Source organism: Myotis daubentonii, chromosome 1 (assembly GCF_963259705.1).
Source record: "Myotis daubentonii chromosome 1, mMyoDau2.1, whole genome shotgun sequence".
Classification (NCBI taxonomy): domain Eukaryota; kingdom Metazoa; phylum Chordata; class Mammalia; order Chiroptera; family Vespertilionidae; genus Myotis; species Myotis daubentonii.
In genome coordinates, this window is record NC_081840.1 from 96,470,016 (window position 1) to 96,495,074 (window position 25,059).

At 37.4% G+C, this 25,059-nt stretch overlaps 1 protein-coding gene and 1 pseudogene across 9 annotated transcripts in view; one reads left to right on the forward strand and one right to left on the reverse strand.

Annotated features, from left to right (window-relative positions):
- MPP7 (MAGUK p55 scaffold protein 7) overlaps positions 1 to 25,059 on the forward strand; it is a 356,856-nt gene that overhangs the window by 288,527 nt on the left and 43,270 nt on the right. The gene's annotated exons all lie outside the window — the stretch shown is intronic.
- Positions 4,115 to 4,224, reverse strand: LOC132225113 (small nucleolar RNA SNORA17; annotated as a pseudogene).

The window sequence follows — 25,059 nt, forward strand, 5'->3', positions numbered from 1 at the left end:
CCAATCAGAAAGGATATATGCACTCCTATGTTCATAGCAGTACAATTCGCCATAGCTAAGATCTGGAAACAGCCTAAGTGCCCATCAGTAGATGAATGGATTAGAAAACTGTGGTACATCTACACGATGGAATACTATGCTGCTGTAAAAAAGAAGGAACTCTTACCATTTGCAACAGCATGGATGGAACTGGAAAGCATTATGCTAAGTGAAATAAGCCAGTCAATGAAGGAAAAATACCACATGATCTCACTCATTTATGGATAATACAGACCATTATAAACTTATGAACAAAAATAGATACAGAGGCAGAGCAGCCTCGAACAGACTGTCAAACTGCAGCGGAAAGGCCGGGGAGTGTTGGGGGGCGGGAGGAGAGGGTAAGAGATCAACCAAAGGACTTGTATGCATGCATATAAGCATAACCAATGGACATAAAACACTGGGGGTTAGGGAAGGCCAGGGGATTGTCAAGGGCAGGAAAAAAAAAAAAAGGAGACATATGTAATACCCTTTGTAATACTTTAAGCAATAAAACAATTTTAAAAAAAAAGGTGGAAAAGGCATTAAATCTGTGGGTAGAAAACATGAACAGAAATGTGTTTGATTGATGGCAACATGTTGCATTGACCCTCTACAAAGATGCCAGCAAGGGATCTCCTGAAATGAGTGACCATATTTATAAAACTTTAATTCAGTATATTATTGTTTTATTTCATTATTGGTCATTGTTAATCTCTTACTGTGCATAATTTATGTTTATTAAATTGGGGTGATATGGGTTAATAAGATTATATAGGTTTCAAGTGTACAATTCTGATATACCATCTGTGTATTGCATTGTGTACCCACCACCCAAAATTAAATCTCCTTTCATCACCATATACTTGACTCCCTCTCTCCTTCATTAGCTCCCCTTCCCTCTTCCCTCTGCTAACCACCATACTGTTGCCTTTGTCTATAAGTTTTTGTTTGTTTATTTGTTGTTTTCAGTTTTATATCCCACATATAAGTGAAATCATATGGTTCCCACCCACAGTGAATGAGGGTTCCTCTCTCTCCACAACTTCCCCAACACTTTTGACTTTTCTTGTTGATAAAAGCCATTCTAACAGGCGTGAGGTGGTATCTTATTGAAGTTTTGATTTGCATTTCCTAATAGCTAGTGAAGTTGAACATCTTTTCGTAAGTATTTTGGCCATTGGTTGTCTTGAGAGAAGTGTCTGCACATTTTTTAATTGGATTGTGTTTTGTTGTTGTTGAATTTATATATTTTGCATATTAAACCCTTGTTGGAACTGTTATTTGTAAATATCTTCTCCCATTTGGTTGGTTGCCTTTTTGTTTTACTGGTCGTTTCTTTTGCTGTGCATAAGCTTTTTATAAAATTTTCTCTAGGACCACAGTCTCCATTGTATGTTTTTGTCTCTTTTGTAAAAATTTATTGGCTTTATTTGTAGGCTCTCAATTGTGTTTCATTGGTCTGTGGGTCTGTTTTTCTGCCAATACCATGCTGTTTTGATTATTGCCACTTAGTATAATTTGAAGATAGGGAGTGTGATACTTGCAGCTTTTTTCTTTTCTCTCAGGATTGCTTTTGCTATTCGGGGTCTTTTGTGGTTCTATACAAATCTGGTGATTTTTTTCTATTTATTTTAAAAATGCATTGGAATTTTGATGGGGATTGCATTAAATATGTATATTACTTTGGTAATATGCCCATTTTAACTATGTTGATTCTTCTAATCAATGAACACAGAACATCTTTCCATTTCTTTGTGTCTTTTTCAATCTCTTTTAGTGTTTTGTAGTTTTCAGCTAATGCTTTAAGTTTATTTCTAGGTATTTTATTCTTTTGGTTGCAATTACAAAAGGAATGCTTTTGTTTCTTGTGGATTTTTTTTTCATTTCCTTTTCTGAAATTTCATTGTTACTATATAGGAATGCAATGGATTTTTGTACATTTATTTTATATCCAGCAACTTTACCGTATTTTTTTTCTAATAGTTTTTTGGTCAAGTCGTTAGGGTTTTCTGTATAAAGAATCATGTCAGTCCTGGCTGGTGTGACGTACCATGCACTGGAAGGTCGTGGGTTCGATTCCCAATCAGGGCACATACTTAGATTGGGAGTTCGATTCCCAGTCTCAGCACACACGGGAAGCAACTGATCAATGTATCTCTCTCACATCTATGTTTCTCTTTGTCTCTCTCTTCCTTCTTCCTCCCTCACTAAAATTAATTTTTTTTTAAAAAAGAACCATGTCATATGGAAAAAGTGACAATTTTACTTCATGATTTCCAATTTTATTTCTTTCTCTTGTCTAATTGCTCTGTCTAGGACTTTGAGTACTGTGTTGAATAAGAAAAGTGAAAGTGGACATCCTTGTCTTGTTCCTGATCTTAGAGTTTTCAAAAAAACTTTCAGTTTTTTACCATTGAGGGTTAGTCATATATAGACTTTATTACTTGAGGTACTTTTTTTCTCTACCTATTTATGAGTGTTTTAAAATGGATGCTCTATCTTACCAAATGCTTTTTCTGCATTTACTGATAAGATCATATTATTTTAATCCTTTGTTTTGTTAATGTGGTGTATTATATTGATTGATTTGCATATGTTGAACCATCCTTGTGCCCCTGGAATGAACCACACTTGATCATGACATATTGTATTAATGTATTGTTGTAGTCTACTTGCTCATATTTCGTTTAGGATTTTTGTATCTACATCCATTAGAGATATTGGTCTGTAGTTTTACTCTTTTGTGTTACCCTTGCCAGGTTTTGGTATCAGAGTTATGTTGGCCTCATAAAATGTTAATAAATATTGTCTCTTCTATATGAGCATAACCAATGGACACAAACAGTAGGGGGTGAGGGCATGTGCTGGGGAGTGGGAGCAGCCAGGGAGAGCTCACTAGGGGAAAAGACTTATGTAACACTTTAAACAATAAAGAATTTAAATTTAAAAAATAATATTAAAGTGTGTGCATTTAAAAAAATAAATATTGCCTCTTCAGTTTTTTGTTTTAAAATAAAACTTTGACTGTTTGGTAGATTTCACTAGTAAGCCATTTGGTCCTGGACTTTACTTTTTGGGAGATTTTTAAAAAATTTATTTTATTGTTGAGAGTATTACAGATGTCCCCCTTTCACCTCCTTCCACCCATCTCCCACTCCACCCCATGCTTTCCCCTGTCTATTGTCTGTGTCCATGGGCTATGCATAAATGCATATTAGTTCTTTTATTAATCTCTTTCAGCCCTCCTTCCTGCCTTCACTCTGAGACCTGTCAGTCTGTTTCATGCTTCTGTGTCTATGGTCCTATTTTTCCAATAGTTTATTTTGTTCCTTAGCTTCCACATATAAGTAAGATCATATGATATTTGTCTTTATCTGTCTGGTTTATTTTGTTTAGCATAATACTCTCCAGGTCTCCCCATGCTATCTCAAAGGGTAAGAGATCCTTCTTTATTACAACTATGTAGTGTTCCATGGTGTAAATGTACCACAGCATTTTACTCACTCATCTACTGATGGGCACTTGGGCTATTTCCAGATCTTAGCTATTGTAAATAATGCTGCTATGAGCATAGGGGTGCATATATTCTTTCTGATTGTTGTTTCTGGTTTCTTAGGATATATTCCTAGAAGTAGGATTATCGGGTCAAATGGCAGTTCCATTTTTAATTTTTGAGGATCCTCCATACTGTTTTCGATAGTGGCTGCACCAGTGCATTCCCACAGAAGTGTTAAGGGTTCCATTTTCTCCACATTCTCACCAGCACTTATCATTTGTTGAATTGTTGATACTAGCCATTCTGACAGGTGTGAGGTGATACCTCATTGTGGTTTTAATTTGCATCTCTCTGATGATTAGCAATGGTGAGCATTTTTTCATATGTTTGAATGTCCTTTTTGGAGAAGTGTCTATTCAGGTCTTTTTCCCATTTTTTAAATTGGATTATTTGTCCTCATGCTGAGTTGTATGAGTTCTTTGTATATTTTGGAAATGAATCCCTTATCAGATGTATCATTGGCAAGTATGTTCTCCCATACTGTGAGTTCCTTTTGCATTTTGATGGTGGTTTCTTTCTTTTTTTTTTTAGCGCTGTGTCAGGCCGTCAACCATCCAGGCGCCCACGGCCAGGACACTGGGCGTAGGCGAGCCTCTCTGCTCTCTGCCACCTAATGAAGATGGTGGTTTCTTTTGTTGTGCAGAAGCTTTTTAATTTGATGGTTGTTTCAGTTTTCACACTGTTGATCAGTCTATATAGATTTTCCAGTTCCTTGTGATTCAATCTAGAAAGGTTATATATTTCTAGGAACATATCCTTCCTTCTAGGTTATTGAATTTGGTGCCATATAGTTTTTCACAGTATTCTTGTATGACCCTTTGTATTTCTCTGGTGTCTGTGGTAACTTGTTTCATTTCTGATTTTGTTTACTTGAATCTTTTCTCTTTTTTCCTTAATGAGTCTAGGCAGAGGTTTGTCAATTTTATTAATCTTTAAAAAAAAAAACTAGCTCTTTGTTGCATTAACTTTTTTGTTGTTGTTGTTTTCCTCACCCAAGGATATTTTTCCCATTGATTTTTAGAGAAAATAGAAGGGAGTGAGGAGAGAGAGGAAAGAGAGAGAAACATCAATGTGAGGGAAATACATTGATATGGTTGCTTCCTGCACGCGTTCCAACCAGGGCCAGGGATCGAACCAGCAACCCAGGTACGTGCCCTTGACTGGGAATCAAACCCACTACCCTTTGGTACATGGGCCAATCAATACTCTATCCACTTAGCCACACCAGCCAGGGGCTGTATTAAATTTTTAATTGTCTTATTGTTCTGTATGTCATTTAATTCTGCTCTGATTTTTATTATTTTCTTCCTTCTGCTGCCTTTGGTTTGCTTTTGTCCCTCTTTTTCTAGTTCCATTTCTGTGTGTGTGTTTTTAATATTTTTATTGATTTCAGAGAGAGGAAGGAAGAGGGAGAGAGAGATAGAAACATCAATGATGAGAGAGAATCACGGATTGGCTGCCTCCTGCTCATCCCCTACTGGGATGGAGCCTGCAACCCGGGCATGTGCCCTGACTGGGAATCAACCCTGACCTCCTGGTTCCTAGGTTGATGCTCAACCACTGAGCCATGCCAGCCAACCTATTTCTATTTCTTTAATATGTAATGTTAGGTTGTTTACTGGAGTTTTTCTTTTTTCCTGAGATAGGTCTGTAATAATATAAATTTACCTTTTTTACGGCTTGTGCCACATCCTAAAAGTTTTAATATGTCGTATTTTCATTCTTATTTGTCTCTATCTAGCTCTTGATCTCTTCTCTTATTTCTTCTTTGGTCCAGTTATTTTTTATAGAATGTTGTTTAATATCCATGTATTGTGGGTTTTATCCCTTTCATTTTGCAGTTGATTTATAATTTTAAAACATTGTAGTCATAAAACATGCTTATTGTAATTTCAGTTTTTTTAAATTTGTTGAAGCTAGTTTTGTATCCCAACATATGGTCTACCTTTAGGATTGTTCCCTGTGCCCTAGAGAAGAATGACTAATCTGCTGTTCTGGGATGAGAGGCTCTGTAATTGTTAATTATGTCCAATTGTGTTATGCGTCTTTTAAGGCCGATCTTCCTTTATTGATTTTCTGTTTGGTGATCTCTCTATAGCTGTCAGTGGTGTACTATGGTTTTGTTTTAGTCAGTCTCTACCTTTAGTTCTGTTAGTAGTTTTTTTTTATGTATTTTGGTGCTCTCTGATTGAGTGCATATATATTGAGATGTATTATGTATTGATATAATATCCTCTTGATCATTATATAATGTTCATTTTGTCTCTTCATACCTTTTTTATCTTGAAATCTATTTTGTCAGATATAAGTATACCTATACCTGCTTTTCTCTGGATGCTATTTGTTTAGAGAATCATTTTCTTTTTCTTTTTTCTTTTCATACTCAGCCAGGGATATGTTTAGAGTGAGGAAGGGGGGAAGAGAAAGCGAGAGGGAGAGAGCAAGGCAAACATCAATGTGAGAGAGAAATATCAATCAGTTGCCTCCCATACATGCTCCAACCGGGTATTGAACCTGAAACCTAGGTATGTGCCCTGACAGGGAATCGAACCCACAACCTTTTGGGATACAAGATGATGCTCCAACCAATTGAGCCACTAGCCAGGGCGGGAGAATCATTTTCCACCCTTTCACTTCGAGTCTATATTTGTCTTTGCAGCTAAGATGTGTGTCCTGAAGGCAGCATATGGTTGGGTTTTGTTTTTTGACCCATTCCGCTACTCTGTGCTATTTTATTGGTGAGTTCAGTCCATTTGCATTTAAGGTAATTATTGATCTATGAGGGTATCCTATAGCCACTTTATCTTTGTTTTCTTATAGCTCTGTGTCTCCTTGGTTTCTTTTTCCTTGTGTTTCTATCTGTTTTAATTTCATATGTCCTATAATTTTTTTCCTCTGTTTCCTCTTTTTTTTTTTTTTAAGTGATGTTTCTCAGTTTTGGATTTATTCATGTGGTTACCAAAGGATTATATAGAAGATTCATGCTTACAGTAGTCCTTTTTCTTCTGAATGCATCTTATCTCTATTCCCTTTTGCAATTCAGACCTTTATCCCAGCCTCTTTTATGCATTTTTTTAATTAAATCTTTATTGTTCAGATTATTACATTTGTTCCTCTTTTTTCCCCCATAACTCCCCTCCTCCCAGTTCCCGCCCCACCCTCCCCCCTCACTCCCCACCCACTGTCCTCATCCATAGGTGCACGATTTTTGTCCAGTCTCTTCCCGCATCTCCCACACCCCTTCCCCCCCCCAAGAATAGTCAGTCCATTCCATTTCTATGTCCCTGATTCTATTGATCACCAGATTATTTGTTCACTTGATTCTTAGATTCACTTGTTGATAGATGCATGTTTGTTGTTCATAATTTATATCTTTACCTTTTTCTTCTTCCTCTTCTTAAAGGATACCTTTCAGCATTTCATATAATACTGGTTTGGTGGTGATGAACTCCTTTAGCTTTTCCTTATCTGTGAAGCTCTTTATCTGACCTTCAATTCTGAATGATAGCTTTGCTGGATAAAGTAATCTTGGTTGTAGGTTCTTGGTATTCATCACTTTGAATATTTCTTGCCATTCCCTTCTGGCCTGCAAAGCTTCTGTTGAGAAATCAGCTGACAGTCATATGGGTATTCCCTTGTAGGTAACTGAGTTTCTTTCTCTTGCTGCTTTTAGGATTTTCTCTTTGTCTTTTGCTCTTGGCATTTTAATTATGATGTGTCTTGGTGTGGTCCTCTTTGGATTCCTTTTGTTTGGGGTTCTCTGCACTTCCTGGACCTGTAAGTCTATTTCTTTCACCAGGTGGGGGAAGTTTTCTGTCATTATTTCTTCAAATAGGTTTTCAATATCTTGCTCTCTCTCATCTTCTGGCACCCCTATAATTCTGATGTTGGTACACTTGAAGCTGTCCCAGAGGTTCCTTACACTATCTTCGTATTTTCGGATTCTTTTTTCATTTTGCTTTTCCAGTTGGGTGTTTTTTGCTTCTTCTCATTTCAAATCTTTGACTTGATTCTTGCGCTCCTCTGGTCTGCTGTTGGGAGTCTGTATAGTATTCGTTATTTCAGTCCGTGTATGCTTAATTTCTAGTTGGTTCTTTATCATAACATCGAGGGTCTCATTAGATTTCTTGTAGATCTCATTAAGTTTATCGGCAGCTTCTAGACAGTTCTTGAGAGACCTTAAAAGTGTGGTTCTGAACTCTATATCTTCCTTTGACAATTTTGTCCTGTTTCTTTTGTCTCTGCATTTTTTTATGCTTTCTTGGTGCACCCCCTGGTGGTCTTTGTGCGCAATCTTGTTGTAGTTAAGCCTTGATTGTTGTAGTTAATACTGGGGGGATTTGACCTCCAGGCCAACTGGCTATGAGAGTCAGCTGTGTCTGCAGTGGGAAAACTTCTGTCCTCTGGGGAGGTGCTAATCTAGCCTTTGCCTGAAGCTATCTGGCAGATGGCTCTGTGCAGGGCTTGGGTAGGGCGGGTCGCACGGGATCAAACAGGGCGGGCGGAGCGAGCAGTTATGGCTGCTCTCAGTTCCGTCCCTAGGTGCTCTGCCTCACAGAGTCCCAGCAACCCCTGCAAATCTTGGAGAGAAAGCTGCCTTCGAGTTCCGACCAAAGCCAGACAGTCCCGCTTCTCCCGTTTGAGTCTGGGTCCCTAGAGACTCGCCCGGATTTGGAGCTCAGAGTCTGAAACTCCCTCCCGATTGAAAACAACAACCGCGCCCTCCGCCGCCAGCCCGCTCCATGCGCACTCCCCACCTGAGTATTTCACTTCAGCACTGCGCCTCCTCTGAGTCTGGGTATGATATTCTCTTTCCTCCTAGTTGTAGAATTTCCACTGCGTATTTTTTTTGTCACAGATTATCCTTATTCATTTCTGAATTGAACTAGCTATTGTCTTCTTTATTTCTCTTTTTAAATGCTTTACCTCCTTTAAGCTTTATGTGATACTTAAGTATATATAGTACCTAATTCTGAAAAATGATTGTAATATCCTGCTTCTGTCTATCTGTTAGTAATCTTACTTATAGTTTTGTATGTTGTTGTTCTTTGTTTCAGGTAAAATAACCCCCTTGAGTATTTACTGTAATGGAGGTCTTCTGATGGTAAATTCTCTCAGCTTCTGTATACTTGAAAAAGTCTATTTCTCCCTCATAGATGAAGGATAACTTTGCTGGATATATTATTTTTGGCTGGTAATTTCTTTCAGTAATTGATTATTTTATCCCACTCTCTTCTAACTTGTAGGGTTTCTGCTGAGAAGTCCAATAATAATCAAATGGGATTTCCTTTATAGATTACTATCTTCCCTTCCCTAGATGCTTTAAGGATTCTTTCTTTCTCATTAATTTCTAAAATGCCTTAGAGAAGGCCTTTTTGTATTGAGATAATTAGGTGTTCTGTTTACTTCTTAGGTGCAAGGATTTAGCTTTTTTCATAGGTCTGAGAAGAAGTACTCCACAGCTCTTTGTTTGATTCAGCTCTCTGTTCCCATCTCCTTCAGCTATACCTATTATTCTTTTACTAGAGGCCTGGTGCACGAAATGCATACACTGAGGGGGGATCCCTCAGCCCAGCCTGCACCCTCTCACAGTCCAAGTCCCCTTGGGGGATGTCCACCTGCTGGCTTAGGTGATCCTGGGGAGCCTAAGCCAGCAGGCGGACATCCCTCTTGCAGTCCAGGATCCCTTGCTCCTTACTGCCTGCCTGCTTGCTGCTCCTTAACGCTTGGCTGTTTCTTAGCACTGCCGTGGAGGCAGGAGAGGCTCCCACCACCGCCACTGCACTCGCCAGCCATGAACCCAGCTTCTGGCTAAGTGGCATTACCCCTGTGGGAGTGCCCTGACCACCAGGGGGCAGCTCCTGCATTGAGCGTCTGCTCCCTAGTGGTCAGTGCACATCATAGCGACCAGTTGTTCCACTGATCAGTCGATTTGCATATTAGGGTTTTTTTTTACATAGGATTACTCTTTTTGATGGAGTCAGTTCTCGTAGAGTTTTGTTTTTTGGTGTGTTTTTTTAAGTTTCAATCCTTCTAGTAAAGTACTTGTTTTGTTAGTTAATTTTATTTCTGACTTCATTAAACTGCCTGCCTGTGTTTTCTTGTATTTCACTGAGTTTTTTTCAGAACTGCAAACTTGAATTCTCTGTCATTTGAATCACATATTCCCATTTCTGGATATTTTTCATTTTCTTTCTGAGCTGTCTCATTACTTTGGTTATTCATGCTATTTGATGGTTTCCTTCTCTGTCTAGGCTTCTGTAGTAGGTTGATTAAGAAGCCTTTCTTTTGTTTTCCAGTAGGTGGCACAGAAGCACAAATGTTTTAGTTGCTCTTACACTTCTCTGGCTTTTTAGGTCACTGTGGGCAATGAAGATGTCCTCTGTTCCCCGGGGGCAGGTGAAGGTAGGTATCCCCTCTGTGACCAGGCCTCCTTGGTCTCAGGGCACCAACCTGGCAGGGAATGTGGTGGGCATTGGGGTTCCAAATCTGTGAAGTCCCAGCAATGTACACTGCAACCAGAGGCTGCCAGCAATGCAGCTGTGATGAGAGGGGGCGGGATGAGAGGGGATGGGCTGGGCTGGTGCCTTTGTGGTTTTGTTCTTGTTCAGTAATGGCAACTGTTAGACCTCAGTGGCTTAATGTCTGTATCTCTACCCATCCCTGGGATTATCCCAGTGTGCACATTTAGATGTTTCAATGCACAGATCTCTCAGAAGTATACGGGGAATAATTTGTTGAGTTATAGTTGTTCAAATTGTTGTAACTTCTGGGGGAGAGACCAAGGGGACTTTGCATGCTACCATCCCTCTGATATTGTCCCTACTGTGCCTAATATATAAGTTAAACTGTATCATAGGTATGTATGTGTAAGAAAAAAACATAGTAATACTTAGGGTTTGGTATTATCTGAGAGTTCAAGCATCTCCTAGGAGTTTTGGACCATATTCTCCTGAGAAAGAGGAAGATTACTGTTATTTTTGTACCATTATATTACATTATTGCTTTGTTATTAATACTTTAAACAGATTCACTAGTTTGTGGCATTGTTTTTCCCCAAAAGCCAATTCTTAAAAAACTTAGAGATTTTATGCATTTTTAAGAGGTCTCACAAACAACATGCTAATATAAATGGCAGAACTTTTATGGTAAAAGTATTATTTAGTAAACATCTTAAAATATACTCAGACTTAGTGCAATATTGTGAATTTTTATTAGTGTTTATTTTTCTTGAATAATAATTTTTTTGCCTATGTTTTCTATCAGGTCCTTTATCAGTCTCCTGTTAATTTGATGAGCTCTTTCTATGTCATGAGTATTAACTCTCTCTGTTGCATGCAGTTTCTTCTGGTCTTTTGGTTGATTTTAGCTTTGTCTATGCAAGTTTCACAGCATAGAGATATTTTCATGTTTATAGCCGAAACTCTGACTTCTTTCCTTCTTATCTCCTAAGTTTTCTTTTGGATTCTCCACTCCAAATTTTTTGAAAATATTTTTTAAATTTATATTTCTATCAAAATAATATATGCATTAGTTTGAAGTTTATGAAATTGCTCTTTTCTATGTCAAAAACAATAGAATATAGCAGTTTCATGTGACTTTTTAATACATTGTTTAAAAATTCAAATCATATTAATTGCAATTCTTAAAACCCAAACAGCTGTCTCTGTCCGTCTTCTCTCTAATCCTATACCCTCCCATAAGAAAAAACCACTTTAGCTCTGGTTCACAGTTTTTTCTGGCATATACAGAATATAAGTTTCTTACAATGCTATTTCTAGATTTTTTCCCTAATATTTATTGATTGCCTTGTATGTTCTTGGCTGTTCTAGGCCATTGGACTTCAAAGAGATCAAAACAAACCCCTTGCATAGAGCTTCCACATTAGGGGTAAGGATGGAGACAGACAACTAAATAAATTATTTAATACGTTTATGTGATAATAAGTTCTATGAAGAAAAGTAGAGCAGAAATGGAGTGATGGGGGAGATGCAGAGATGGAGTTTCAAATTTCAATGGGGGGTTAAGGAAGACTTCCTTCAGAAGATCATGTTTGTGCAAAAACCTGAAGGGAGTCCTGTGGAGAATGAGTGTGCCAAGGAGTGCAAAGGCCCTGAGACAGAGCCCCGATGTGTCTGAGGTCCATTGTAGCCAGGGCAGAGTGAACAAGGGAGGAATTGATAGGCTGGCAAAGTAGCAGAATGGTTGTGGAGGGTGAGGGAGGCAGACGGGGGGTTCTTTGGCCCTTCTGTGTGAGATGGGGAATCATGGAAGGATTCTGAACAGAGATATGACATGAGGAGACATATATTTAAGGATCAATCTGGCTGATCAGTTGAGAATGGACGGTAAGGAGCAAGGGCAGAAGCAGGGATCCATGTGGTAATCCAGGCAAGAAATGATTGTGGTTTGAACCAAGATATTATCAGTGGAGGCAGTGAGAAGAAGTGTGATTCTAGATATGTTTTGAAGGTGGAATTGACAGGATTTTCTGACAAATTGGAGGATCAAGGATGAGTGTATGGTTTTTGGACTTAGTAATTCAGGGATGGAGTTATTTACTGAGAAGGGAAAGACTGCGGAGGAAAGTGTTGGGAGGGAGATCAAGTATTCCATTTGGAATATATTGAGTTTAAAATATCCAAACAGAGATGTCAAACAGGCAGTTGGGTAGGCAGCTTTGAATTCAAGCTATTGGTTTGGAAATTGCTAAAGTCAGATCATATTTAACTCCTTGAAGCTGGATGAGATCACCAGGGTATTAGTGTAACTATAGGCAAAAAATACAGTGAAGTAGAAGGAAAACTAGGAGTATGATTTTTAGGAGTAAAGTTTCAAGGTGGAAGGAGTGATCAACTCTGACAAATGCTGCTGGAGGTCAAATAAAATGAGCAAAGAGAACTGACCTTTGATTTAGCAATGAGGAAGTTATCAGCAACCTTGATGAACAGTATTGGTTTTGTCAAGTGGGTTGAAAAGCACTTGACCAAAAAAATCCTTTGTGACACAAACAAGCTGAGAATAGAAGGGAATTTCTTCAACCTAATAAAGGCCATCTACTAAAGCCCTACAGCTGACAGCATACTTACTGGTGAAAGACTGAATGCTTTCCTTCTGAGATCAGAAAATAGAGTTATACATTTTTGCCACTTAATTTAATGTGGTACTTAATTTAATGTAGGTGCTAGCCAGAGCAATTAGGCAAGGGAAAGAAAGAAAAGGCCTCTAGTTTGGAAAGGAAATAGTAAAACTATCTATTTGAAAATTATTTCATCTTCTGTCTCCAGGGGTCCTCAAACTACGGCCCGCGGGCCATATGCAAATACAAATATTGTATTTGTTCCCGTTTTGTTTTTTTACTTCAAAATAAGATATGTGCAGTGTGCATAGGAATTTGTTCATAGTTTTTTTTTAAACTATAGTCCGGCCCTCCAACGGTCTGAGGGACAGTGAACTGGCCCCTGTTTAAAAAGTTTGAGGACCCCTGATAGACGATCCTTCTTCTGCCTCAATTGAAATTATCATATGGATTCTCTTCTTCGTTCTGCTAATGTGGTGTATAACACTGACTTATTTTTATATGTTGCCCCGACCTTGCATTCTTAGGATAAATCCCACTTGCTCATAGTATCTAATCCTTTGTGTATGTTGCTGAATTTGGTTTGCTAATATTTTGAGGATTTAGGATATTGGACTATAGGTTTTCTTCTTGTGATACCTTTGTCTGATTTTGGTATCCGGATAATACTGGTCTCATGCACTGAGTTGGGAAGTGTTCCTATTTTTTATTTTAAGCATTTGTAAAGTAATTGTGCTGATTATTAAATGTTTGATAGAATTCACTCATGACGCCATCTGGTCCTGGTCTTTTCTTTGTGGGAATGTTTTTGATTACCAATTCAATCGCTTTTCTTGTTACTGGTCTATTCAGACTTTGTATTTCTTTTTTCGGTTTCAGTAGTAAATCTCTAGTAATGTGTCCATTTCATGTAGATTTATCTAATTCGTTGGCATACAGTTGTCCGTAGTATTTCCTTATAATCGTTTTATTTCGTTTGGTAGCAGTATCTTCTCTTTTATTCCTAGTTTTAGTAACTTGGGTCTTCTCTTTTTTTACATTGGTCTCTGAGGGAAAAGGCTTGTCAAATTTGTTGATCCTTTTGACAACAAAAATTTGGTTTTATTGATTTTTCTCTATTCTAATGTTACTAAAATGTTACAGTTGGTTTCTGTACTAATGAGGAAATGTCAGTTTATTGTAAAATTTTAACATTATGTCCTGATCTTCTGTATTACTCAGAAAATAGAATGTGTGTATGTGTGATATAGATATACTATATGTAGTATATATCTCATATAGGTATAGATATGGTCTATATTTGTTATATATATGGAGAGAGATATTTAAAAATTGGCTCACATGATTGTGGAGTAAGTCAAAATACGCAGCATAGGCTATCTGGAGGCTGGGGACCTGGACAGAGCCATCGGCTGGCAGAATTCCTTCTTGCTCAGGGGAGGTTAATCTTTTTTCAGCTGATTGGATGAGGCCCACCTACATTATGGAGGGTAACCTGCTTTATTCACTGTCTGCTAATCTAAATGTTAATCTCATTCAATAAACAAACACCTTCACAGAATCATGTAGAGTAATGGTTGACCAGATGTCTGAGCACTGTAGCCCAGCCAAATTGATACATACATCTCCTACTTTTCTTTAAGTAGATCTGTGGTAATTATTGCATTGAGGGGAAAAATTCCCTTTGGAGATTTGATATGTCTTCTACATCAAGTGTTTCTCTCACTAAAAGAAGTAATTTAAACAATACACACGAACAAAATGGAATGGATTTGTAACATATTCGTCACTGTATGTCATACAACTGACCATAGTATTCTAGTACACATCAGATCCCAGCAGATACCATGACTTTCATAGATACGTTGTAGTGCCACTGGTTTTAAAGAACTTCCACATACACAGGATGCATCTGTATCCAGTTCTAGGAAAGCTCTGGAAAATGGTCAAGGGATTTCTAGAAGTTTAGCCTCATGAGGGCTTTTTTAAGGATTTTTTAGAATAATTTCTAAGACTCTGGCTTATTTTAGAACTTTACCTTTACCCCTCATCCACCTTCACACTCCATATCTCCTAAATCCACAGGAGAGGAAAAACAGAAGTGATCTACCTTGCACACAGAATACACTTGAACAAAAAATGGGACCCCCCAGGAACTACTTGTAGACCTATGACAACCATCTAAATTAGGCAATAGCCCAGTGAATACATTGATTATTTTCACTTTCTTTGAAATGCATAAAAATTAAGCACAAAACAGCATATATAAGTAGTTCTTAACCTGATTGATGACCAGTTACATTTTTTGACAAATACATTCCATTTCAAACTAAGTGGACTCTTTTAAAAGAAGTAACATTATAATACTCTAAGAATTGAATATCTATTTGTATAATAATTATATCTTAAAACCATATTTAATAAGCTATCACTGATACGAACGTACAGTATGGTATGATTCTTACTAAAGCGTAACATACTACATTTCTTAGAGGTCAGTGTATTTATCAATAAAAGATGTTTGGCTATTATTATTTGAGGAAGGAAAAAAGCTTACTGAGTGACCAATATAAATTGTGTGGTGGTTGCATAAAATTTTAAAAAAAAACATGAAGGTAAATTAATAGTATGCTATAAACATGAATTATAGATAATTGTACCTTTTAAGGTCGAATTCCTATAAGTCAAGAGCTGCCTATATATAAAGGTTGTCAACCCATTTACTTTATATATTTCAGATATATATTTCATCATAAATATTTCGTATATATATATATATATGTATATTTCATTTAGCTTTGGTGGGTAGTGTGGAAGGTAGTGTATTTTGGGGTGGGGGAGGGTGACTGTTTGTCTGTCTCTCTGTTGGAATCCAAAGGGTAATTGTCTCAGTGGTACATGGTCTGCTTTAAAGATCCTCTCTCTTTTTTCCTAAAGCAGTACAAAATAGGCTATATGAAGAGAAATATTTTTTAACATTGGTAAGAATTACAGACTGTTTTTCCTCTGGTTAATTCATTATAAAAATCTTGTTATAATCAATTCACAAAGCACTGCTTATCATACATCTGTCTTCAAACATAATTTCTTGCAAGTGGTTTCCTGAAAAATCATCAAGTTTTCTCCACTGCTGCCCTTGCTGGAGTACTTCATGCATTCTTTTAAAACAAGATCAGTTTTGGGACTTATGTGAGTTAAGACTGTTCTTTCTATTTAACTGAAGTGTTTACCATAAAGTTAAATAAAAAACAAAATTGACCATTTACTGTCATTTCTTTTAAATGTTACTATTTTCTCATCTCTACTTCCTAATCCTGTTTCTTACTTCTCCTATGTGTAAGCACCACTGATCCTCAACAAGTTACATTGCCTATTTTTTTAAAATCTTATAAAAATTCCTGTTTTCACCAATACTCATCCATTTTATTAAAGAAAGTCATGTATGTAAATAAAGCTAAATATATTGCCTCAATGCTTCAATAAATAAAATTTATATAAAAAGAACATTTAGAACCATTCTGTCAAAATGGTACAGGTTCTTTCTTGAACAAGAAAGAACTCTGCATCTCTCAACATGTCTGGAATTCTACTTGGAAATATTTTTTTTGACAGAAATAAACCATTACTGCTTGGAGAATTTTAGGTTGCATAGGCTCAACTTAAAAAAAAATGATATTAAAATTTCAAATCCAATTTTCCCTTTTTTTCAGAACTACATTTTTATATTCAAGTTTATGTGTGCATACTGTATTTTTTGCTTATTTTGAAAGCATGTACATAAGAACTCATTTCTTTATTAGCTGCATGGCAGAAAATTAAATTCTCATATGGTTTCTTCTTTTTTATGGTAATGTTGTGCTATGTTTTAAAAATAAATTGTCAGTAGTATCAGGAAAACCTTTTAAGACATAAGTAAATTTTTTCCCCTTGGAAATTGCAAGTTGATATCTTATATTAGCTTCCATGATTTCATTAGGTACTTTGAATTTCTATTCTTAGCTTGAGATGAGTTGAAAGATTCAAGGGTATTTATGGCACTTCAACATTTAAGTTTTAATGAGAGCAACTTTGAACCTGTAACATTCCAGAGAGGAATTTTCTGTTAGTTTGTTCAAAAGCCTTTTTCTCTTCATATACAAGACTAGCATCTGTGTGGTTGGTAAATGTAATCCATGATAACACTGTGATTCTCTGGTGATTTTTTTCTTTTCTCCTGACACTGTTTTATAAGATGAATATAGACGCTGCCTCTCCCAGCTTCTTCAGATCTCAGTAACTTTTATAGTTTTGCATTGGCATTTCTTTTCAGCTAAACCTCCTCCCAAGATTTTTACTTATTTGTTGCTTTAAGATGTTCTTAATTATCCTCCATTGTCTTTCAGATAACTTTATGATTGGCATACTATAGGAACATCATTTCAATAATAATTTGTCCTGGGATCATGTGACATAGTTTTCACATGTCTGTCACGATTTATATCATTCTAATAACATTGACATTATATTAAAATGTTGATTTTCATGGAAATTCTCAATGTTTTGTTGTCAGGAGCCTAGCTGTATAATAGTTTTTAGCTGCTTAGTTTTTATTAATGTCTATATGTTTGCGTTTTTTAAATCATCTTTAAAAGGTTATTTATATTAAAATTTTCTCTTCCTTGTAATTAAGGAACCGATTGAACTAATAAAACATTTGCTTGGTCAAATTAATCCAATGTTTAAAGATGCAAAAAAATTTTTTTTTCATACAGTATTTTTGGTAGTTTTCATAATTTTAAAAAAAATCTATACTTTAGCATATTAAGGCAAGAAAAAAGAATTAAAATATTTATTTTTATCTCCTTTTAAGAAAGTAAATAGTTTTCTTAAGTATGTTTGCATCAAATAAGTGTATTTTTTTTAAATTGGGAAAACTTTAGAATGGATCCTTCTATAAGTCTTTAATTTTTGAAGTGCTTATGATCAATATTGTTTTGTTATGATTCAAACAGGTTTTACTGAGATTCTTATTTTCCCACTTTACAAACATCTAAAATATTTACTTATTTTAAAGCCTATTATTTATAAAAACATTGAGAATGCATAATATTTGATATTATTAGACCAGTTTGGTTACATAAAGGAAAGATTGGTTACATAGCCAAAGATTGAAACCGCCCCATTGGAGCTGGTTACATAATAGTATTTTTTTCTTTGAATTAACAGAAAAGCATGTATCACTTCACTCTCGTTTACATGTGTGTTTTTGAGGTTGTTCATGTTGGTAGTGAGTTACCTTGACTCTGTCGGAGAGCCTTTTGTGTTAATGTACATGTTTGTTCAAAATGATCATGTGTTTTTAATAAAATACCATCCTAGATGTCAAAATTTTATTAATAACATCATTAAAATTATCAATATTTACATTATAAATTTACACTGAAGTTACTCATGGGAACCAAAGAATATGATACTGATTTTTGAATTTTAAAAATATTTTACACCCATTTTAATAATTTGGTTGTACATTTTCAGGACCCTGACTGCTTTTTTTTATCTTCACTTTTTAGGTGAAATTGCTGATTTTTTATCTTCCTTGACTTTTGATATTTAGTTTTTATACTATAGTCTCATTTTTTTAAAAACTGTTTTCCATTATTGTTTTTACTTTCATTGATTTCTAAATATTTTAATTTATTAGTTATTTCTAACTATTGTGACTATAAAGACTTGTTCTGTTACCGTAGTCATTTTATAAAAGACTAAGAACCTGCCTCTGAGACATGGTCAAAAAGTATTTTGTGTTGTATGATTGATATAACCACATAAATACCTCTGCCAATACTGGAGTTCATTTGGTTGTTCATATATTATGAACAATGTTTTGTAGGTTTTTTTCAAATTATAGAATTATGTAACATTATAGAAAGTTTGAAAAAATAGAACAAAATAATTGCCCACAGCTCTCTCTCTAACACAATTATTGTCTCTTTTTATACATTTTCTCCTATATCTATGCCAATTTTTATATTAATAATAAGGGAAAACTATTGTGTTCTGTCCATATTTTCCATTCCCTATAGCAAATGCATTTCTATGGCACTGTATAATTTTATAATTATAATTGTAATGGTTCAACTGAATTTCTTTGAAAGGATGTTTTGTAATTTAATATTTTCCATAGTTCTGTATATTTTGGATGTTTCTAGTTTTTTATTGTTAAAAAGCACTAGCATTATAGGTTTGACAGGTAATAACAATTATCTACCATGTGAAACTTATTTTAATAACAAATTATTCTTAATTTACATATGTAAGCATTAAACTTAATGCTCTTTTGATGAATGGTGTTATATAAATAAAGTGTAGTGAAGTTGCTTTGAAAATTACCAAACTATCCTACAACAGTCTGAGTTTGTTTACTTAGTTACTTATTTATTTTTACTTAAGAGAAATGTCAAAGACAGGTTAAGAGTACTAGTATTTACCAAAAAGTCTTAGTTCCTAGCCATGGGCCTATATTGTGAAACCCTTTAAACTACAAGTATTTGTGAATAATTTTTATGTCCTGTGCTATATGAGGAGTTATTTGAGGGCAGTGACACTGTTTTATATAATTTAGACATCATCTTGAATACAGAGGCATATTTAAAAATTATTTAATTCTATTTGGAAATATCTTCTAACAGAAAAAGAACTTATATTTTTAATCCCTTAATTAAACTGCTATTCTTCTTTGATAATTTTTCCTAGTAGATTTTTTCAGAAAGTAACAGAGGGCTCATCATTTTTTTTTTATTATATAGCCATGTATGTAGAGTGACATTAAAACTTTCTTCATGACTTTCTTTCATCGTTTTTTTATTATTATTACTATCATGGTAAAATAAGAGCTGCTTAAACCCATGGGTTGTTATATGTCCTTCATTGGGTTGCTGTGAAAATTAAATGAACTAATCCACATAATGTACTGCAAGTGGTGTCCGTCATCTAGTAAGTTCTCCATAAGCATCAGCTATCACCACTACGACTTCTTGTGACTTAGTATTGTTATTATTAATAAGAAAATTATCTGAACTCGGACCAAGAATCACGTTTTTGTCACATAATAAATAATAAATCACCTGGTACTCCAGGACAAAGTATGTATCAATATAAAGTAGTAAAAGGATTGTTCAGTAAGTATTTCTGGGAGCATTGGTTAATTTTTTAGAAAAATATAAAGTTACAGCCTCACCTTACAAGCTTGCTCTCATGATTATAGGTGAATAATTCCAGATGGGATTTAAAAAAAATTAAATGTAAAGCCATGAAATTCATATTTTTAAACTTTAGAAAGTACAGGTGAATATTTATCAGACCTAAGGATAGGAAAGTCAAAAACAGTGTAAGAAATCTCAAACGAAAGTAATTCACAGATTCAAGTAGGTAAACAGTTAACATTTCATTAAAAAGAAAAGTTGAAAATCTTAAAGTCTTTGCAACAAATGGGGATGAGGACTATGCCCTGAAAAGATACATGCGTATATGCATTATTATGAACACCCTAATCAAAAAGTGGTCAAAATGTATCAAACATCAATTTACAGAAGAAATAATGTAAATGATTAGTAAACATGAAAAAAAAAGACGTCTAACTCCACTAAAAGTGAAAATGAAATGCCGTACAATTTTTCACTTGTTCAATTATTAATGGCTTTAGAGTGATTAGAAGTCATTTTATAAGAGAACAGTAATCTGGGCAGCCGTACTTACTGCTGGTTGAAATGTACACTGTTATTAACTGGTCTAAGTGACAAGCATTTGGACAAGATCTGTCTAGCTTTGCAACTTGTCCTAATGAAATCATCAGCGAAATGGACAAAAGGGAATGTCCATGGATGTCTATTGCAGTCTTACTGAAATAATGAGCAGATAACAAACAACTTAAATGTCACATTTTATAGTAAAAAATATGTTTAAACAAAGCTATACAATTAAATGATGTGTTAACATATCGTAAATGATCTCCACTGGAAAATATTAGATAAGTGTCTCCTTATGATTAGGGGCTGCCCTGCACCTGCGGTCTTACTCTAACTCTGAAATCACTTTCCTATTGTAATAACGTGAAATTGCCGTTCCTTTAAAACACACAAATCTCTAGCAGCTGTGGGTATGTGCCCTGGAAAAAGCCTGACCATAAAAATTCTGAGCCAATTATAAATTACAAAAATGTGAAAAATAAGGAAAAGTACATTTTGTGTAACACCATTCCCTTACTCCAAATTCCTTGTTATATTCTTTTTACCATCCTTCTTTTTTAAAAGCCAGTTCTTGCTAAGACTTGGGCACTGGAAATGAACTGGAGTTAAACAGGTCCTAGGTTATTTATAAACATTTACTTGAAAGAACCCTCTGCTTACTTTCAGCTTAAGTACACTCTTTTAAATGTCCCTTTTAATGAGAACCGCATAAGATCTGAAGGCAAGAGTCCTGGCCAGTGTACTCAGTGGTTAGAGTGTCAGCTGGCCCTGGTATGGGTGCATGCAGGAGGCAACCAGTCGGATGTGTTTCTCTCATATCAGTCCTTCTCTCCCTGCCTCTCCCCCTCGCTCCATCCCTCCCACTCTCTCTAAAACACAATGGAAAATATATCCTTGGATGAGGATTAACAACAAAAAGATCTGAAGGCAAGAAATATTAACCCCCTTTCCTGTCATAGAATACACTTTCTCTAAGCTTAGACTTAACCAAGGTGTGTAGACACATCACTCATCATGTTACTGAAGTTTGAAAGTTACAATCTGTACTGCCTTGAAGGGCATGTCAGATAGATTCTAGGAAAATAAGCTGATCTGGTTTTTGGTTTGAGAAATAATCATAGGCAAGTACTCTGGATTGTATATATTTTGTTATAGCCTCTGTTCTGGCTGTTTTATTGGTGGCTCTGGGTTTGGGATTTTTCTTTGTTGTTGCTGTTTTTTAATCTGTGTTTATATATGGACTAGAGGCCCAGTGCACGAATTTGTGCACCTTGAAAGGAACTGTAGGCCACAAGGCTGCGGTGAGCACAGGGGCAGGTCTCAGCCCATCCTTCACGCCCCCGCCTGGTCCTTTCCATTGTAGCCCCCATTCCCCTGTCTGCTGGCAGCCCTGCTCCTTCCATCGCTGCTCCCATGTGCTGATGGCGCTGGCCCCACTCGTACCCACTGACGACGTGGAGCAATTGGGGCTGGCACCAGCAGCGGTGCGAGCAGGGCCGGTGCCAGCAGTGGGTGTGAGCAGCGGCTGCCGGCCCTGATCGCTCCTCAGGAGCAAGGGGAGGTGGAGCAGCCCTGAGGGTCGATCAGGGCTGGAAGCCACTGCTCACACCCACTGATGGCACCGAGCGATCAGGGCCAGTGCTGGGCGTCAGCAGCGGGTTTGAGCGGTGGCTCCAGCGCCAGCAGCAGATGCAAGTGGGGCCGGTGCCGGCAGCAGGTGCGAGTGCCCGGCAGGACCACAGCGCATGGGAGGAAAGAATTTTCAGTAACCACCAGAGGCTTGCCCCAATGACAGCAACTGGCACCCGCCTTGGTCTGGTACCACCACTCACCTGCTCCACCATCCTGCTGTGGCCGATACCTGCCATGTTCCACACATGACCCCTGGTGGTCAGCGCACGTCATAGTGACTAGTTGTTCAGTTGTTCCGCTGTTCGGTCTATTTGCATATTAGCCTTTTATTATATAGGGCTAGTGGCCTGGTGCATAAAATTCATGTACGGGAGCTGGGGGGTTTCTCGGCCCAGCCTGCACCCTCTCTAATTGGGGACCTCTTGGGGGATGTCCGATCGCCAGTTATCCCCCTCGCAATCTGGGACCACTGGCTTCTAACCGCTCACTTGCCTGCCTGCCTGATTGCCCCTAACTGCCTTTGTCTGCATGCCTGATTGCCCCTAACACCTCTGCCTGACTGCCTGATCACTCCTAACCTCTCTGCCTGCCTGATCGCCCCTAACTGCCTCTGTTTGCCTGCCTAATCGCCCCTAACAGCCCTCCCCTGCCGGCCTGATCTTGCCCCCAACTGCCTCTTTCTGTCTGATCACCCCTAACTTCCCTCCCCTGCCAACCTGATCTCACCCCCAACTACCTCTGCCTCGGCCCCCACCACCATGGCTTTGTCCGGAAGGAAGTCGGACATCCGGAAGATAGCCAGTCAACCTGGTCTAATTAGCATATTTCCCTTTTATTAGTATAGATAGATTATATAGGATAGAATTGCTTAAATGGGGGGGGGCAGCCTTTTTCAGCAGGAGGAGATGCTCTTGGCAGACAAAAATACATAATCCCTGTATCTGGACTGATAGCCAGCCATATGCACTATACTGCCAAACCGTCATTAAAAAATTGAACCGCTTTCTTACACCTTACACCAAATAGCTGTTGCCCTTAAAACCCCTCCTCAGCCCCCATCTTAGGTTCTGCCTTCACAGTTCACCCAGATTAGGTTCTGATTGGTTGGTTTTTATGCCAGTCAGCGTCAAAAGCTCCGCCTCCTAGGCAGCCATTGGCTTCTCCCACTTCACTCAGATTTGGTTCTGATTGGTCAGTTTCTATGCCAGTCAGCACCAAAAGTTCCGCCTCCTAGGCAGCCATTGGCTCCTGGCACTTCACCCAGATTTGGTTCTGATTGGTCGGTTTCTATGCCAGTCAGCATCTCCGGGCCTATTGATGGGCCTGATCAGAGGGGCGGGGCTGATCAGCATCCCCAGCAGATGCTGGAGAGAAAGAGAGGCTTGGCTGCTGGCCAGGCCCAGAGTGAAAGAGAAAGGCAAATGCTAATCAACAGCTTCCATGGAGGCTACGGATCAGACCCTGCTTCTTTCTGCAGGCCTCTCTTTGGGCCTGATCTGCAGCCTCCTCGGCAGTCAGTGCTGGGTCTGGGCACCCGCAGCAGCAGCAGACAGTGCTGGGTCGCCATGGCAACCCAGCACTGACTTCCAATCAGTTGAGCCTTTGGTCGTTTTGGATGTTACGAGGGACCCTAGCTCTTTATATAGAGATATTTATGTACATATGTATACATGTGTACCCATTCATATGTTTATTTGTGTATATATATATATATATATATATATATATACATATATATATATATATATATATATATATATAGTGATGTAAATATGGAGTACTATATATGAATCAGGAGAATAAAGGATTATGATAAGTAAAAGTGAGAAGAATGCCTTCTAAATTTAAATATGGTAACAGAAATAACATACATCCCTAGAAAGAGTAACTAAAAACATGAATAGTTAAGGTACACTAAATCTTTGTTGTGTTTCTTTAAAATGCCTCACTGCCCTGGCCTGGTGGTCAGTTGGTTGAAGGTCCCATACACCAAGAGCTGGTGGGTTTAATTCCTGGTCAGGGCACATACCCAAGTTGCAGGCTCCATCCAGGTGCGGGTGATATGGCTGTATGAATATGAGAGGCAACCGATAGATGTTTTTCTCTCATATGGGTCTCTCTCTCTCTTCCTTCTCTCTAAAATGCAATAAAAACATATCCTCAGGTGAGGATTATTAAAAATAAATAAAATACCTCACTTCTTTAATAGGGTACTTTTAATAGTTTACATTTAAATCTGGCTTCAGTTTTAATATTTGTCTCTTTTGTAACACTAGCCAGTTAAAAACTTACTAATAAGCCCCTTAATTTATTTTTCCCTTTCCTGCTAGACTGTGTGTTGTGGGAACACACGGAGGTATGTTCCTGCCTTTAAGGTACTTTAAATAAGTTGGAGACATAATCACGCAGTAATTTACAGCTGTAGTGTATAGTGTTTACCACATGCCAGGTACTGGGTCAAATGGTTTATGGCAATTGTTTAATTCTTAACAACACTGTGAGGTAGACACTACTATTTTAAAGTTGAGAAAATGGGCCTAGGGACATTTTTTAAAAGTTGGCAAGTCATACAGCTGGTAAATCAGCAGGGCAGAGCAGGCTTGTCTACCTCTTGTCTTTGCTTCAATACCTAGTGATGCTGATGCTGTGATAGAATCCCTGTGGTGATCTGATTGCCTTTCCCTTTGTTTTGTAAACGAGCACATTAGGTCAAGGCACCAGCACCAAAGCTCATAACTGGGAGATTCACCTGTTTGGTAGTTACCACCGAGAAAGTGGATGTGAATGAGGTCAGGACCCTGTCATGGTGTGTGGGCAAGTGCAGTGACAGTAACATATATGCTGGCCAGGGAGCAGGGACGTGGCCCAGATGGGCTCCAGGGTTCCTTCCAGTGCTAAGCCTTGTAGTTTGCAATGTTCTGCCCTTTTGTCTGCCTCTTAGAAGTTTTTTTTGTGAAAATATCAAATGTGCCCTTTCTTTGTTGAAATTTACATAAGAAAAGGAAACTGGAATGATAGCAGGGTTTTTGTTGTTGCCTTTTTAA